This window comes from Squalius cephalus, assembly GCF_949319135.1.
Source record: "Squalius cephalus genome assembly, chromosome: 4".
Classification (NCBI taxonomy): domain Eukaryota; kingdom Metazoa; phylum Chordata; class Actinopteri; order Cypriniformes; family Leuciscidae; genus Squalius; species Squalius cephalus.
This window is the reverse complement of record NC_137125.1, coordinates 26,656,487-26,671,129: the sequence shown is the minus strand read 5'-3', so window position 1 is coordinate 26,671,129 and position 14,643 is coordinate 26,656,487.

Here is a 14,643-nt window from a genome sequence, read left to right as displayed (position 1 = left end):
CCCCGCGGCCGCGAGGTACACCCGGCTGCAACGCATCATATTCGTCGTCGTCTTAAGTAAACACGGTTGAAAGTGAAAGCTGGTGAAAAAGATCCGTGCAACATCCATTTTTTGGACTTGGTTTGGATTTAAGCCGTCCGACGAGCAGCAGCAAACTATATAGACAGAGTGTGTGGGGTAACAGTTCGGTAAGTTAACACGCGACTAATCCGTTCTACCACCTCAAATTCAAAACGAAACATATCACTGAATACCAGCGCGCGCGTATTATTCCCAATATATCTTAGTGGTGTAGCACATAATCTCTGTCTGAGATTATCGTTGTTTCTTTTTTTAACTGAAAAGACATCAGTTAGACAGTATTCTAATTTTAAATTTGGGGTTTCATAAGCTCCAACATTAGACCTACTTAAGTCTCTGCAGCTAGTGTACTTAAATTTTATTTATCTGCAAAATTATGTTGTATACTTACAGTTTTGCACAATATATGTTCTCAAAACTACATACACCCTTTCAAAAAAAACAAACAAAAAAAACATTTAGCAGTTGTTTAGCAGGGTCTGTGTAACCTGTTCTGAAATGATTTTATTATAATATATATCGTTATCGCAAGAGGCTGCAATGTATATCACAATATGGATTTTAGGCCATATCGCCCATCCCTAATTGATAGCCTATAGTAGTTGATAATAACATAGGCCTACCTAATGTTGCCTACGGACAGTAACAGTACAGTAGTAACCTTTTACAGTCTATGAGTAGAACAGTTTTCTCAAGCAGTTTGTGATGCATTTTGGAAACAGGAGATGAGCCCCTGGTCTAATGCGCCACCTGGCTTGAGAAACCCGTTCTCAAAGACTTACTTTTATAGTCATTATTTGGGTAGCACACATATTCTGAATGCCTTCGGTAGAATTCAAATGAGCCATTTTAATCTAGATTAAGATAGATTAATTTCAAAATTAATCTAGATTAATCTAGATTAAAAAAATTAATCTATGCCCACCTCTAATATATATATATATATATATATATATATATATATATATATATATGTTAGAGCCAAATGCTGCTTTGTATTTGGGTTGTAATTCCTTTGTTTAACACTGGGTGGCGCATGTCTGTAACTTGGCCTTTAGGTATAAAGGCAGCAGATACAATGTTGTTTACAGGTGTTTGACCCGGAAGGGCAAAGGGTTTTTGACCGCTTGCGCGCGGCGCTTTGTATTGTTACACTGATGGAAACTATGGACAATGCTGTATTAAAATAAATGGACCACTTTGGATTTCAACGTCAACATTCGTCTTTATGCATTTGGTTTAGCACAGGGCAATCAAGTGAGCGTAGTAACATATAGCGTGTCAAACACGCCTTCCCCGGGTTCAAACAACTAAGTAGCTTGGCACCAAAGAAAAACGAACTCCTTAACAATATACATATATATATATATATATATATATATATATATATATATATCAATGCTAATTCAATAGACCATATCAATAGACCCATTTAAACGTTCATGGTTCCAGTGGCCGTAATGCATGTACGGCTTTTAAAAATGTCACAAAGCATTTTGAGATTGTTTTGCATGAAATATTGAAGTTTATAATTAAGTGTTTTGGCACACCACGACGAGTGGTGCTATGCATTGTTCTAAAGTCGGGTTTTATTCTGGCATGTTGAATTAGTGTTCAACAAACGCGGCGGCGCATTCATTTGGATTTATTTTTCTCTCAACAGCTAAAATAACTTAATAGGCTACTCTGTCGTTTTTCGGTCATACAGATAAGAGTAGAGTAGCCTACATCGTTCAAAACTGTAAACTTTTACTCATATTAGGCTAGCGACAAAAGTTCGGTCGTCTCTGTCTCTGGGAACTGCGCGTCACAAAAATGAACCGAAAGCCACTTGCCTCAGCTCAGTCACGATACGAAATCGTCTATGTCTAAAGCCTGATTATGTAATCCATATGAAACCGAGAGGTACAGAGGATCTACTCCAACATATTTAGCTATCATGTGAGCGCTTCCCAATGAGGAAAGGACGAGGAAAGGGTGAAAATCTCGCTCTAATTAAATGTAGGCTAAATCGCCCTGAATTAAATTGTAAAAACAGATCAAATAAATGTATTTGTCAATGTTGCGATATTGTTTAATTTAAGTTCATAATTATTCTATAAATGTTATTTAGTTTAACAGCAGCACGAAGCACTGTGGTTCGAGATTTATTTGAATAAAAAAATAAAAAACTATCCACAAATCACACCCTGGTTGTAAGGATTCAAAGATCCCTGTGGAATTTAAATATTAAGTTGAACATTTTGTTCATGACAACAAATGAACATGCGTTTGAAGATTGTATTTAGTTTTGCTTGGAAAAAGCTGGCCCAAACTGAAGTAGCGTTTTAATTCTTCAATTATTGAAATAGGCCTAATTAAATATTTAGTAATAAACATTTATGACAGAAATATTACTACATAGCCTAAATGATTTAATTCCTTCATTATCAACACTTGAATAGCCTATTGCTAATGTCTAGAATAGCGATTTAAGTGTGAATTGCAAACTCTTTGTTTTGTTTTGCAAACTCAGATAGCCTGTGGGGGGTTTGGAGAAGGCAGTTCAGTTGCTTTATCGTGGGGGTGCAGGACAAGAGGTGTTAACCCTCTGAGGTCGGCAAACGTGCCGGCGCGTTTTGCTGGATTTTCTTCACATTGTAGCACTATAAACTTAAATTTCTCTGTCATTTATGGTCATACAGAAAAAAGAAGAAGAATCTGTGATATTTCTACTTTTGTATGTGTCCACTTACAATCAAATCAAAACATTGTGCTTTTGTAAAATAAAGAAAATAAACAGGGTGTGCGTTCTGCTTCTCCGTCGCGGTTAACTTTTTTTTCTTGAGCACGTCTATAAACTGAAACAAAACTCAGCGAATACTTGTCACACATTTATGAGCCATATACCTTGATAAACATTTAAGTGTGTACTTTTAAATGATCGGATTCAAACTGAAAACAAATATTCTCTGTTTAAGTAATTTGTATAAAACCAACAAGATGTCCAGCTTCTCAAACGCTTCCTAATTATTTTTAATTTGACCACGCCCACTCACGCAAAAGAGATTCACATGCAAATTTCCACATGGAACTCGAACGCGCTCATTACCTCAAAAACAAAACACCAAAACATTTCACAAGTCTCTGCTTTTCGTCGAGTTTGAAAGACGCGCCGTGAGCTTACGTTGGATTTACATCAGAAGAAGAAGAACGTGATTTGAAGACAAGAAAGATGTAAGGTAAGAAATTCTTACATAGTTTGTTATTGTTGCATAAATTTCATATTGCAGTTGAACTGTTGCTCGATATATGGTGAATATTATAATATTTAGACCCGTGTTTACTGTTACTGTGTTTGTGGATATCTGCTCAAACGTAGATATGTATATGGTAACCATAATGTCTTATATTTGAGCGCGATCGCGTTTGAATGAATCATATTTTGGATCGCGATCGCGTTTGAAAAGCAAAACGCACCAAACGGCTTCATGTTTTTACTATTACATTTCATCATCATAACGAATGAAAACATTTGAAGTAACATGATAATCAATATATTTTTCTCTAGCTTAGTTGTTACTGAAATCTTTTGGAAGATTTATAGGCTGCTATAGGTTATTGTTATTATTTTATGTAGCACTGCGCATAGCCTATGCCTACAAGGCACAACAAACCTGGTGTTCATTATATTATATATTGCTGGAAACATTTGTGTGTGTGTGTGTGTGTGTGTGTGTGTGTGTGTGTGTGTGTGTGTGTGTGTGTGTATTCTGTGAATTTTAAAAAGCAATTTTAACCAGAAAAATCTAAAATTTATTCCCAAAAATCGTGCAGGTCTTTCTCTTGATATCAGTACGTCATACAATTTTCAAAAGTCTTGTGAAGAAATAATCAGTATGGGTTTCATGGCCTTATTTCAGTGAGATTTTTTTTTTGTATTTTCACAAACCACGCATAAATGTCATTATCTCAAAACTAAAAACTTTTACATACATGCTGCTGATATATTATTGTAGCAGAGTTTGCGCTGAATACAGTGTAATTAGACTTTAGCCATGAAAATGTCACAAGTAACAGAAATAACCACAAATGTCAGAGCATGTCAGAACACCTCCAGGGCCCAGAAAACAGCTCAGACCCTGGGGGGTCTGGTTTGTGAAAATACAAAAAAAAATTCTCACTGAAATAAGGCCATGAAACCCATACTGATTATTTCTTCACAAGACTTTTGAAAATTGTATGACGTAGCCTAGAATATTTGCTCTAAAACTATGTGAAAATCACCATGACTGCTCATTCAGAGAAGACAATATATTGATTTAAAATTTTTACGACGTGTTTTGTGTGAGAAAGCTTTTTGTGTGAGGAAGGTCATTAATATGTAAGCTTTTCACACCTGAGAAAGACAAAGACCCTCCCCTAACGGCCCTATTAGGAGCTATCAGGCCCTGTCATTCTGAGCAACCTTTCACAAAGAATGAGGAGATTTAAAAAAGAATGGCTTTTAGATTGTTTGGATTTATTTACAACACAACATAATCCAAAGATACACAACAAATGACAAAAAAGCACTTATTGAAAACAATGATCCAAAGACAGAGACCTTTCTGCCATTCCTAAAAACATTGTACATACCTTTCATTTCCAAGGTGTTTGATTTTCACTTTACCATGTTCATGTACAGAGACTCGTGTGAATGTTGAAGTCAGCAGGACTCAGTGGCATCTGGGCCCTGAAAGAAAAAAAAAAGTGAACATACTGATATCAAGAGAAAGGCCTGCACGATTTTGGGAATAAATTTTAGATTTTTCTGGTTAAAATTGCTTTTTAAAATTCACAGAATACACACACACACACACAAATGTTTCCAACAATATATAATATAATGAACACCAGGTTTGTTGTGCCTTGTAGGCATAGGCTATGCACAGTGCTGGATAAAATTATAATAACAATAACATATAGCAGCCTATAAATCTTCCCAAAATTTCAGTAACAACTACCGTATTTTCCGCACTATAAGGCGCACCGGATTATAAGGCGCACCTTCAATGAATGGCCTATTTTAGAACTTTTTTCATATATAGGGCGCACCGGATTATAAGGCGCATAGAATAGAAGATACTGCAGTCAAACGTTTGACTGGGTTTGCGTTATGCAGTGGTCACCAACCTTTTCAAGCCTAAAAAACAAGTTGCTGAGCTGTAAAACCTTGTTTATACTCGACGCGTCCGCATGAGCGCGAAGGTAATAAAAAAACTAATATCCGTCTGCTCGGGCAGATTCGGCTCAAAGTCATGCATCTCCGGATGCATCCGAAGATGCATGACTTTGAGCATTATCTGCCCGAGCAGACGGATATTAGTAGTATATCTCATCACACCGGCACCCAGTTTGCGCGTCTAAATCAGTTGTATGGTCTGGTGTTCAGTCTAAAACAAAACAGTTGCGTCAAGTATAAATGCCTCGTCTGCATGGGGAGTTGCGCGCGCAGTCAGCGGAGGCTCGCGCTCCGTTGCCAGGCGAAAGTATAAACAAGGTTTAAGTCAGCGGTTGTTTTATCCATATATAAGGCGCTCCGGATTATAAGGCGCACTGTCGTTTTTTGAAAAAATTAAAGGCTTTTAAGTGCGCCTTATAGTGCGGAAAATACGGTAAGCTAGAGAAAAATATATTGATTATCATGTTACTTCAAATGTTTCCATTCGTTATGATGATGAAATGAGATAGCCTAATAGTAAAAACATGAAGCCGTTTGGTGCGTTTTGCTTTTCAAACGCGATCGCGATCCAAAATATGATACATTCAAACGCGATCGCGCTCAAATATAAAACATTATGGTTACCATATACATATCTACGTTTGAGCAGATATCCACAAACACAGTAACAGTAAACACGGGTCTAAATATTATAATTTTCACCATATATCGAGCAACAGTTCAACTGCAATATGAAATTTATGCAACAATAACAAACTAATATGTAAGAATTTCTTACCTTACATCTTTCTTGTCTTCAAATCGCGTTCTTCTTCTTCTGATGTAAATCCAACGTAAGCTCACGGCGCGTCTTTTCAAACTCGACGAAAAGCAGAGACTTGTGAAGTGTTTTGGTGTTTTGTTTTTTAGGTAATGAGCGCGATCGCGTTCCATGTGGAGATTTGCATGTGAATCTCTTTTGCGCGAGTGGGCGTGGTCAAATTAAAAATAATTAGGAAGCGTTTGAGAAGCTGGACAACTGGTTGGTTTTATACAAATTACTTAAACAGAGAATATTTGTTTTCAGTTTGAATCCGATCATTTAAAAGTACACACTTAAATGTTTATAAAGGTATATGGCTCATAAATGTGTGACAAGTATTCGCTGAGTTTTGTTTCAGTTTATAGACGTGCTCAAGACAAAAAAGTTCACCGCGACGGAGAGGCAGAACGCACACCCTGTTTATTTTCTTTATTTTACAAAAGCACAATGTTTTGATTTGATTGTAAGTGGACACATACAAAAGTAGAAATATCAAAGATTCTTTTTTTATATTTCTTTTTTCTGTATGACCATAAATGATGGAGAAATTTAAGTTGAGATGCTACAATGTGAAGAAAATCCAGCAAAACGCGCCGGCGTCAAAGTTCAACTCAGTCTTTGCTAGACTGCATTACAGCTGACGTCCATTTACGCTCAGTCAGGCCAGTATCAGCCCAATGCTGGAACACAGAAAAGAAGAGAACTGCCAGCATACGACGTCCAACTCACATCACTTCATGTCTACACAATTTATGAGTTTATTAGATAAAACTAGAACTTCCTTAAAATATCGGCCGATTCAAAAGTCACTCAAGTAAAATTATGCAAAGCAGGCTCGTTCTCGTCCGTTACGAGGCAATAATCTGGATCTGATAGGCACACGGCAAAGTAGAAGTCAGAACATACTCACAGCATGACTGGACAGCAAGCCTGCTATCCAGTCCAAGGTGTTCACAGCAGAAGAACCACGTCAGTCATTCACTCGTCTCCTCAGCACTCGCGGTAGTCTCTCGCATCCGGTCATCAACCCGTCTCACACGCTGCTACTCCGACAGTGCTCCGCGAATCGCCGACTCTGTGGTTACTCGTCTACAATGTGCTGCAATCCCGAATACTGTAGCCATAGGCCGTCTCAATGCAAGTGAAACACTCACTCTCTGATGCAGGCACAACGCGGTTTCTCTCGCTCTCGCTTTGCTGTGTTGACTTCAATTACGGGTGCACGATGCTGCCACCACCAGTCTCAGTCACAGTTGTTACATTTTTATAGGGGAACATATTCACCGCTCCACCTCCAAATCCATCACTTATTAGTTCATTGAATTATCAAAAATAGAGGTGTGGCTATGGGAATACTGCCTGCAAAAAAACACAGCAATCAACACAAAAGAAACACAGCAACTCACACAAAAGAAAACAGCAATTAAGTGATCATGCATATACAAAAATACATTGTGCAACACCTTCACTCCACAACACACGCAGCGACATATACAGTATTATCAGCTGTATGATGTGTTTTTACCCTGAAATGTTTAATTTCGAGAAAGACCCGGCGCGCGCAGTGAGGGAGACAAAAGAAACTTACTAAAAAAAGATCCAGCGCGAGAGAGAGGCAAATAAAAACACCTGTTCTTAATTTATGTTGCTTTGAACTATTTTCGTTTTGTACCGTTTTATTTTTTTAACTTAGCTGCAATTTCTTTGACAATAGAAATTTAAAATGTTGAAAGAATAAGATTCTGTGTTTCTTATTTTGCATCGTAAAGGGAATAAACTCTATCGATGCAACCCTGTTTTAAATAAATAAACTGTCCCGACACTTTATTTATATCTTGAAATGTGCGATGGGTTTTCAAACTTAATTAATTTTATTTTTATTTTACATTTTCATTGTTTTTTTTTTTAATTGAAAGCAATACTGTATTGAAAGTATTTTTCTGATTTGTTCGATCTGTTTTGAAAAATGTCTTCCGTTGCTTTGGCCGGGTATCACTGTCAGTCATCTCAATTTCGTGAATGATTCACAAAAAAAAAAAAAAGAAGAAATTTAGCAGATTAAAGACGAGCTTCATCATCTTCATTTTCTGGTGCGATCGGCTGACAGTCTTCCTTCATCAGATGTGTCGTCTTTGCAGCGGCTCAACTGGAATGTAGCAAAGTTATGTTGTAATGTACAATTGATAATTAAACAAGATGCTTGACTTTAATAAACAGATACATATTTAAGCATCAAGAACGGAAAAACATATACACTGTCGGCTACACTGAGATTCGATCTCAGATCGCTTGAAGCTCCGAGAGGCTCATGTTGTTGCATTGACCACAGAGCTATCGTCTGAATACTGTTAAACTAATGTCTTATGCTCTTACAAAGCCTCATTGATGTGGCCTAATATTTTTCTATTGCAATGTTTTATGTTGAATTATTCAATTTATTCTATGTAATTTCAGTATTGTGATTATGAATTCGTTCAATGTTTCATTTGAATTGATTTGCTACCAGCTTTCAATCGCTCTCAATGAGCCGCTGTGCGGCGGCAGATTACGCAATAGAGAGAATAAACTGACACTTTGCAAAGTCTGTGATTGTAGCGCCTCTTAGCGGTAAGAGGCTGCAAATACACACCCGCAATTTACCGCCGCAGGAATGGAGAAGCAATGGAGAAGCCCTCAGGCTAAATCTCTTCTGAACCCCCTGTTCATAGACGAATCCAATAAACCCATGACATGCTTTTGGTTCCAGAAACACCTCAAATCTGTTCTCCAACAGTCAGGCATTCCAGCAAAGAATTTCTCAAGTCACTCTTTCCATATCGGGGCAGCAACTTCAGCAGCCCAAAAAGGCCTCTCCCAACAGCAGATCCAAACTCTTGGGAGATGGTCCTCAGATGCTTTCCAGGGGGGAGGGGGTCTTTAGTGTGGCGGCTGTCCTCTGCTTTTTAGCCTTTTGGGGGGAGTACTCTGAATTCAGGCCGAATTCTAGCTCGGAGCCCTCCCCCCGGACAGCACGCCAAATACGCATTAAACTTTACCGCCTCAAAATGTAAGTGTGAACTCGTGAAATTATGTTTTATTAACAAAGTTCGGGAGGAGCACGTTCAGATAATTAACACAAGTGGAGAGCACTCAACAATCAATGGTAAGAGGTATATATACATTCAGCAGTCTCACCTCAATCCATTGACAGTTTTGCAGCATCCCCCCACCACCCCTTCTCCACGCTTCTAGTCCTAAACACTAACATATGGGGGGAGTGCTCTGGGTTCGGGCCGAACTCCGAGCTCGGAGCCCTCCCCCCGGACAGCACGCCAAATACGCATTAAACTTTACCCCCTCAAATTGTATGTAAGTGTGAACTCGTGAAATAGTGACAATCGAAAACCTGCTGGCAGAATGCAACACACCACTGTCACTCACCCCAATGAAATGCTGTATGTGGAAATAATGGGACCCTTGCCATGTAGTTCCAACCGAAATGAATATCTCTTAGTGTTCATTGATTACTTCACTCGCTGGGTTGAGATTAGGGATGCACCGATCCGATGCTCGGTATCGGTATCGGCTCTGATACTGCCATTTTTGCCGGATCGAGTATCGGTCAGACAAGGCCGATCCAAATCCGATATTGTGCGTATACTATGTGTTATTAGCCGCTTTCCGACCGGAGGAACCTTTTCACAGTTCCTAGAACTATTGGCTAAAGTACCTGGATGTCGGCGTGTTCGCACCGCAGGAACTAGGAACGATTTTAGTTCTAGGAACTCCATTTGTAGGAACTAATTTAGGTCCTACTTCAGAGTAGGGTCTAAACCAGCACTATAGGAACTATCCGTGACGTTTGTGTACGCTGATTGACCGAACGCACGTGGAACACGTGCGCCCGCCATTTTTAAAACAGCTAGAATGTAAAAAAACACAGATTATAGCCTATATATTTACTCCATAAACTAACTATACAAAGTTTAAACATGGAAATCAGTGATAGATGGGTCTCTAAACCTTTATGCTGAAGAGAAAATCCAACGCAACTTTGAGGGGACCAAGCCAAACATGATTATGTTTATCTGCCCAGCTAGCAACACTGGACATCAACCACACGGCATAGGCTAATAACCTTTTTTCACATAATGTCTACTTTTTATAACAGTTCTATCTGATAAGATATTAAACAGTACTGTTAGACAGATCGCTAACAAATAAACACAGAGAATGCGAGCATTGTTTGCTCTGGCGGTCTCAGCGGCGCCAAAATAAAGGTCCGTCGCGCCGTCAAAATGAAAGTCAGCGTGCTTGCGTCACTCCCTTACCCCTCCTACCAGTTCCTATGGCCACTTGGCCAGTGCGAACGCAAACAGCAAAACCGAGTTTGGGGGAGAGTAGTTCTTAGAACTGTTTAGAAGTGGACAGTTCCTAGAACTAAGTTCCTAGAACTACTTGGTCAGAAAGCGGCTATAGTTAAGCCCCACAAAAGGCACACAAACATTATAAAGCACCATAAGTTTTCGTGCACAATATTATAAGTGTTCTAAGTGTCCATTATATAGTATAATGGGAGATAGAAATTAATATTTAAGTCGTTAAATTCAAGATCACATAAACGTTTCCCTCAGCTGCGGCTGTCAATCATTCTTCATTCAGCATTCAAACAGCGCGTCGCGTTCGGTTACGATGAAACTCTCTCCAAGATGATTCAGTGTTACTATTATTATACTTGATCTGTAGATAAAAGTCTATGGTTTTGCATAAAACAACTTTATCTTGCTGAACTTTATTGCTGTACCTTAATCATGTTACTATACCAGGTGTCTGTTAGATCACAACACTGGATTAAAGTCAGAGCACTATTTTGTTCTTCACGCGCACAGTAACTGAAATTTAAAACTGTTAAAAGGAAATGCTGAATAGACTGTTGCATAGATAGATACTGTATAATACACTACGCATCAATATGTATTTTCTTTGTGCTTTAAACTTTTCAATGCGGACTCGAAGCGCTGCGCGCTGTGACTCATGTTGCTTCAAGCGCATCATTCTGCGCTCGGGATGCGCATAAGCGCTTTGTGCCGCACTGTATTGGAGCCTTTCATATCATAATACAGTGACGCAATGAAAGATTATAAATAGCCAATAAGAAAGGGGGAATTTCTAAGCGGGAGATTCCTCTGTGGGGAGGATTTATGACACTGTCTCAAGTGTGCTCATTTGCATGTGAGGCTGGATTGGTTTCTGATGAAGAAACTAAGAAATATTTTTGTAGTACTAATATGTTGCGCAGCTATCGGAATATCATGTACACAATAATTTCGATCTTCAAAGTACCAATTTATAGAGACCAAACATGGTATAGGTGACCAATGATTCTACTGTAAAATACACAACATCAACAAAATAATAGTATTAAAAGAAATTACACAAGACAGTAAATTATTTACAAAATGTTCTGGGATGCATGCTCGTTTATAGATCAGTTCATCGTTAAATGAATGCAGGAAAGTCTGTTTTGATGTCTATAGGACCTAATGGCATTTTTCACAGCAATAAAGACATCTTTTCTGATTGTCGCCCCAGCGACTGAAACCTTTCCTGCTCTCTTGTCTCTTTTGGGGGGATGTTTCATTCCTAAGAGTGGGCTTTGAAGCTTATTTGTTAAATGTAACAAATAGTTATGTGTCTGATTGTCTCAGTCGTTACATTTTGCTTATTTGTTTTCTTTTCTTTTTTGGTGGGAAACTGATGGTTTTGAACTGTTGAATTTTTTTTAAGTGTTTTGATTTATTGAAACCAAGTGTTTTGATTTTTTCTTTTGATCTTTTGTTGAGAAAAAAACTCACTCCATTAACTAATAATTACTTTAAATTTGTGTATTTGCATTTGATTCTGTGTTGGAAATTTTACTTCATCATTATGCAAGCTATGCTGTGGTGTACCACAGGGATCTGTTCTTGCACCTACTCTTTTTTCTTTGTACTTACTTCCCTTGGGTTCCATTTTCAGGAAACATAATGTAGCCTTCCATTGTTACGCTGATGACATGCAAATTTATCTGCCTTTGACCAGCGGTAATGAAAATGCTGTTAGTAATTTATCAGCATGTTTGAATGATGTAAAGGCATGGCTCTCAAGAAACTTTCTTTTTTTAAACTCAGATAAATTGGAAGCTATTGTTTTTGGCCCCTCCAAACATAGCAGACAATATTTACCTAACCTTGATCTTTTAAATCTCACTATTTCAGCAAAAGTTCGCAATTTAGGTGTGGTAATTGATGATAACTTACAATTTGATAGGCAAATTGCCTCGGTAGTGGGCTCTAGCTTCTTTCACCTCCGCTCTTTTTCCAAAATTAAATCTTTCCTATCTAATGCTTCTCTAAAAGTTGCTATTCACGCCTTTATAACATCCAGGCTAGATTACAGCAACTCTCTGTATTATGGGGTTTCTAAGAGTCAAATCTCGAGATTACAAGTTATTCAGAATGCAGCAGCACGTTTTCTGAAGGGAGGTAAAAAATTTGATCATGTGACACCGCTTCTGAGATCCCTTCACTGATTAACTGTTCAATATAGAATCGACTATAAAATTCTACAACTAGTTTACAAATCCTTAAATAATCTTGCACCATCTTATTTATCGGATTTACTTCACCCATACACTTCAAATCGAGAACTGAGATCAGGAAATAAATCCTTCCTTTGTATTCCGAGAACCCGCTTGAAAAAGAGGGGAAATAGAGCTTTTGAAGTAGTGGGCCCCACTCTATGGAACAATCTTCCTATCCAACTTAAAATGGCTTCCACTCTATCTGAGTTTAAAACAGCGCTAAAAACTCATTTGTTTGGATTAGCTTTTAATGTGTAATCTACCTGAACTTATCTTTTAATGCACCATATTCTGAATGACGATAGTGATGTTGTTGGTTCATTGTGTATTGTGTTGTGATTATTGTACAGCACTTTGGTCGGCCAAAAGCCGGTAGTAAATGTGCTCTAGAAATAAACAAACTTGAACCGTGTAACTTTTGGCCACTAGGGGGCGCTAGACCTGTAACATTCACGTCTAGACACCCTAGAGGCCACAAGCGCCGCAGCACTGTCGCAAAAGTCAACAAACAGTCAGCCGGCCAGCCTCCCGTGTCTTTAGATTGTGTGTGCAGACAGTGTTGGTTGAAGAGAGATCATCAACTCACTATTCACTATCCACTGAATAAATAAATTGCACAAAAGTGCAATGTCTGATCAGGTAAGTTGCATAGACCAGGGGTGCCCAACCCTGCTTCTGCCGATCGTCTGTCCTGCACAGTTCATCTCCAACCCTAATCAAACACACCTGTCTTTCATTTTCAAGCGATCCTGAAGATGTTAATTGGTTGCTTCAGGTGTGTTTGATTAGGGTTGGAGATAAACTGTGCAGGACAGTCGATCGGCAGGAGCAGGGTATAGACGTTTTGTATCCAAGAAGCAGCAGCAGACCATCTACTCAGGCAGCTGATTATGAAAGGCTCGAGGATCTTCAACAGAGGAGGAGAGCTGACTCTGCTGTGGTCAGCCTCCAGACGGCTGCATTAGTAAACTGCCACACATGGACTTCTACATCCTGGATGAGGGAGTTCTGCGTCTAACTCGTGCTGCGTGGAATGACATCTTTGCAGTCGATGACGTCCAGTAACCAGGCGAAGAGCGGCGCTCTTACAGACATGCAGCTTGTAGGAATTTCGTGCTCTGGCAACATGGGCGTTTAGGGGAGGGCAATAGAGTGGTCATAGCAAGCTGTGTTGTGTGGCGCATTAGGGACAAGTATCCGGACGCTAATGGACAATACACAGGCTTTAGAGTGCGCCGGCTTCCATGACTTATTAATATCAATAAAAGCAGTACAAATGAAAATACGTGTTATATTTCTTTCGTAGTTTAAGAAGATTTTACAATTGTTTACATCTTTGGAAGTTGATTTTACAGTTATTTCTCAAACTACCCATTCACTTACATAGGCAAACTAATAATAATAAAAGAAAAATATGCACATCGTAGAAGTTATCATAAATTTTATTCAAATAGAAGAATCAGAATCAGAATCAGAAAGAGCTTTATTGCCAAGTATGCTTGCGCATACAAGGAATTTGTCTTGGTGACAGTAGCTTCCAGTACACATACAATATAAAGTGACAAGACAAGTGACAAGTAACATAGGTATAAATAAAACAATTAAAATAAAAGATTATAAATTATAAATATATATAAAGTAAAGTTATAAGGTGCTATAATGAAATGTCGGAGGGAAGTATTGCACATGTTTGGTCCACAGTAGGGGAACATTTAAGTGTTCATGAGGTAGATGGCCTGGGGAAAGAAACTTTTCCTGTGTCTGGTTGTTTTTGTGCTCGGTGCTCTGTAGCGTCGACCAGACGGTAACAGTTCAAACAGAAAGAGTGCTGGGTGTGACGGGTCCAGAGTGATTTTGCGAGCCCTTTTACTCACTCTGGATGAGTACAGTTCTTTGAGTGTGGGAAGGGTAGTGCCAGTGATTCGCTCAGCAGTCCGAACTATCCGCTGTAGTCTA